Raw genomic sequence first — 4556 nt, forward strand, 5'->3', positions numbered from 1 at the left:
TTGGCAGGTAACCGTATTTTGATTTCACAAAACATTGTCGACCACAATCATTCACATGTTGCGAGAGAGAGAGCGCAACTCATCTCTGCTGTAACATCCAGACGTCAGTGTGTACCATATGAATTTCAGGTGAACCCATATTCTGTCCCGACCCCAAGGTTGGGAAACAATGTATTGCTGTAATTAATGTATGTTATACGTATATTAAATTCCTGCAAAACCTTTCATGACATAACAGCGATCCAACAAACTGTGGATCTGGTGCTGCTGTCTTGAATCTCAATCAGTTCTAACACCCTGTCTATGAATGTCTGATTGTGTGTGTGTGTGTGTGTATGTTTGTGTGCGTGTGTGTTTATGCGTGCCTGTGATATTGCATGCGTAAGAGTCCTTGTGAATATGTGTGCGCTGTGTGTGTGTGTGTGCAAATGCATCTGTGTCTATGTTAATGTCTGCATTGGTGAGTGTCTGTGTGTGTGCACGTGTGTGTGTGTGTGTGTGCGTGTGTGTGTGTGTGTGTGTGTGCCAGTTGGGAGGGCACGGAAGGGAAAGAATACACGAGGACGAGCAGACGTACGGAACACATTGCTGTTTTTTATTGGCGCCTCCACTGGCAGTAATACTGAAAAAAGTGAACTCAGAAGTGGGAACAGGTGGCAGCAGCCCACGTCTTGGCTGATTTTCTTTCATTTTTTTTTCCATTTGTACGCGTTTTTCTCCTTTTTTTGTTTGTTTGTAAGAGTACATCAAACTCCTGTTTTTTTTTTTTTATTTGTGGCATGAATAACATCAATCAAAGAGAACAAAGAAATATACAACTTATATTACACTGTGTTATGAACAAAATATAAATCTATACCTCTATGTTATATTTACATAATTATCTTCTTTCGATTTCAAGTTGAGATGGTAGGATAAGTATTCTTTTTTTTAAAAGTACGCTTACTTTTGTATTGGATTCATTAACTGTTTACTGAGCCCCGTGATCGACTTTGATTGTCTTGGTTCTTATAATTCCTCACTATTGTCATCGTCCTCATTGTCCATATCGCCATATCACCATCATCGTCACCATCGTCATCCTCATCTTGTCCTTCAGATATGTCATTTACCATTGATTGACGGGTTCTTTTTACATTTCCTTAACCACATACATACTTCTTTTGTAAGACAGTCAGACCTCCTCACGGTTCCTTTCCACACAAACATACACACACACACACACACACGCTCCACCAGGAAGTTCACCACTGACGTAGATTGTGAGGTCCACTGTATGGTGCAAAGCGCAAAGCTGCTCACAATCTGTCAGTGGTGAAATTCAGGTTCTCGCACACAAAACTAATATGGCTCACTATCTGGCAGGGAGCTATATTGGTCCTCTGCCTGTCTCAGGATGGCAGGCTCTGATTGGGTGAGGAGGGTCTTGGGAGGGGGGGGGGGGGGGGATCCAACAGCACCACCTACTGACTGGAGATATATGGATACACCATGGCATGGGGCTCAGAGAGGGAGAGACAGAGAGAGAGAGAAAGAAAGAGAGAGACAGAGAGAGAGACAGAGAGAGAGAGAGAGAGTGAGAGAGAGAGAGAGAGAGGGGGGACTGACCTGCACTAGCTGGGGGTCAAGTTAAATAAAGTAAAGTCGAGGAGGGGGTGATCAGGTGCCCCTCAATGACCAATTGGACATCATTGGGGCAGATCCCACCTGGCAGTGGAGCTTAGTGTGTGTGTGTGTGTGTGTGTGTGTGTGTGTGTGTGTGTGTGTGTGTGTGTGGCTCTACCATTGACAGTTCTGTGTGGTGCTGACTGGACACTTAGAGTGTGTGTCGGAAACGAATAAAGTGATATCTACACCAAACCGTGGGTTAAACTGGTAGAGCAAGGGGCAAATGACGACAAGGACTTGGGTTTGATACCCAGATAGCATATACATGGATATCTGCACGGCACTGAACGTAGCTTTGGGTAAAAGTGTCTGCTAAATGAATGAATGGGAGTGTACTCATGACTCATGAGGATTTGTCCTGGTGAACATATGTAATGACTTCATGACTACCCTGTAAGTGATTCCTTAATTGATTACGTGGGAGAATTCTAAATTGCTGCTAATTGGTCAAGTAGGTGCAGTGGTGGCATCTGCCTCAGCCAATGACATTCCAGTAAGTCTCAAGTGAATTCCGGAACCCAGTAAACATCAAGCACACTGCTCTTTTGTTCAATGACAGTGGGGTAAGAACAATAATACTTATAACAATAATAATAATAATAATAATAATTATATATATTGGTGTCTTTCATTTTCTTCGAAAGTAAAGGGAGAAAGTAAGGGAAAAAAGGAAACTTCACATTATACAGAAAACAAAACAAAACAAAACAAAACAAAAAAAATCATGTTCTTCATCTTTTACTCTGAGTGCGTCAGAGTTTGAGTGCTTTCAGAAAAAAAGAGAGAGTTCGTCGTGGAACGCGTTTGTGGGAAAACGAGAGTTTCCGCTTCCTTGGTCACGTCAATCCGCCGTTGTAACGTCTCGAGGATAAACCAGCGTTAACGAAATCAATAAGGAAATGAATAGAAATGAAATGGAAGGGAAAAAGAGTCAAATGTGGAACAAAAGAAAAAACGAAAGCAATAAAGGACACATTAGATCAAAATGTCTACTTGCTAAATATAATGCTTCTCTGAGCACAATTTCATAAAGGTCATAAAAAAGACGAGGAAAAATAATAAATTATACTGTACATAACTTACTAAAACTTATGAGAAAAAAGATGACCATCGTTTATAATTAATGTTAATAATATTATTACACTAGAGGCAGTTTGAATAAAACAAAAAAATAAAATACAGTATTCCAAAAAATGACAAACAATCCAAAAACTAACAAAAAAAAAAACACTGCCATGCAGAGTGAGTTCAGCTCCTCCTCCAATGACAACAGCACAGCCACCTTGCGGTGGGCGGGGCCAGTTGAGTGACACCCCACCCAGCCAATGGGGACCTCAAGTGAGGACAGCAGAGTAACCATGAGTACGACGTGAATGAGAAATGGGCAATACCCTAAAGCAATAGCATGAGAGTTGAGAGTGGAGAGCAGCATTATAACACACACACACACACACACACACACACACACACACACACACACACACACACACACACACACACACACAGCTCTGGTTAGCTATGGTATGAGATATGATTGAGAGATGGATATTCTATAGTTATTACTACACTTCATAGCCAAACTTTGTGGAGGGATGTTGCAACATTGGCAACGGATTAGGATTTCTAGAAGAAAGAGACTCATCAGAGAGAGAGAGAGAGAGAGAGAGAGAGAGACAGAGACAGAGGGGCTTTAAGGACGGATCTGTGAGGAGTTTGGGCTTCCGTGACAAGAGTCACACTGAGCCGTGGAACACTCCCATCGTGGCTGTCCGTCACCGTGGATATGAAGGCGCCGCCGTGGCAACGCTCATCGCATCACAGGTGCGGAGAGACGGAGAGTAATAAAGTCAGAGCCTCAGCAGGGCACAGAGGGATGAGTGATGATGGAGAGAGAGAGAGGGAGAGAGGGAGGGAGGGAGCGGAAGAGAAAGAACCCCCTTAAGAGGAGAGATTTGTCACTGAAGAGAGGCTGTTCAAACACTGCCAAGGATAAAGACACACACTCACACACTCTCTCTCTCTCTCTCTCTCACACACACACACACACGCATGCACAGAAAGAGACTTCTGAATTTGAAGAGCATAGCAATTCTCTAAACGCTGACTACTGGGAGCTTCCTCTGGGGCGGCAGAGAGAGAGGGAGAGAGAGACTCTCATCTCATCTGAGTGCCAATTCACTGCAGATCCAGTCCCAGGTCAGAGACTGTGATGACTGTACCAGATGATTCCAAGCAATGAGATGGGACGGAGGGAAAATAGACACTCTGGGACAGAACAGAGAGAGAGAGAGAGAGAGAAAGAGAGAGAAAGAGAGATGGGTGTGTGTGCTTTCTGCTCTCATACATCTTCAAACATCTCATATCAAATGTTGAGCATGACGAATGTTCTCCATGAGGTGAACCCTTCACAGATAAATCCACGTCTATGAACAGTGAGCAGGGTTTGAAACGATACACATTACGCTGAGTGATCCAAACTGGGTATTTGTCTCAAATATGTCTCAAACAAGTCTCAGATATGTCTTCAACAGATACAGCTAAAATGAAATATGCGTGTGTGTGTGTGTGTGTCGGTTGAAAATCAACACCGTTCTGTGATGTGTGTCGGAGGATACTGTCTGTCTCGAGTCCAGACTGTGCCATGGCAGAGGACACTGATCGGTCCTCCTGGTCAGTTCAGTCGTTGTCGGACGGTGAGAGACGCGATCGGACAACTGATGGAAAGAGAGTGAGATTGTGGCGGTGGTGGTCGGTGGGGAAGGGGAGGGGTAAAAACAGAACGGGAGAATCGCTGCTAACACGCTGCGGATCGAGAGAAAAGAAAAGCGAGCGTCCTTCCGTCTCTTCTTCTTTCCGCGGGTCAGGTGCTTTACAATGAAACAAAAAGA

The 4556-nt window shown here is 43.7% G+C and overlaps 1 protein-coding gene across 1 annotated transcript in view; it reads right to left on the bottom strand.

Moving 5' to 3' along the window:
- Positions 1-574: 574 nt before the first annotated feature.
- Positions 575-4556, bottom strand: part of sox5 (SRY-box transcription factor 5) — a 105338-nt gene continuing 101356 nt past the window's right edge. Inside the window, 1 exon segment of the mRNA XM_062517864.1 lies at positions 575-4556. This exon segment is cut by the window's right edge and continues 991 nt beyond it. The gene's annotated coding sequence lies outside the window, so the exon portion shown is untranslated.

This window comes from Sardina pilchardus, chromosome 17 (assembly GCF_963854185.1).
Source record: "Sardina pilchardus chromosome 17, fSarPil1.1, whole genome shotgun sequence".
Lineage (NCBI taxonomy): Eukaryota > Metazoa > Chordata > Actinopteri > Clupeiformes > Clupeidae > Sardina > Sardina pilchardus.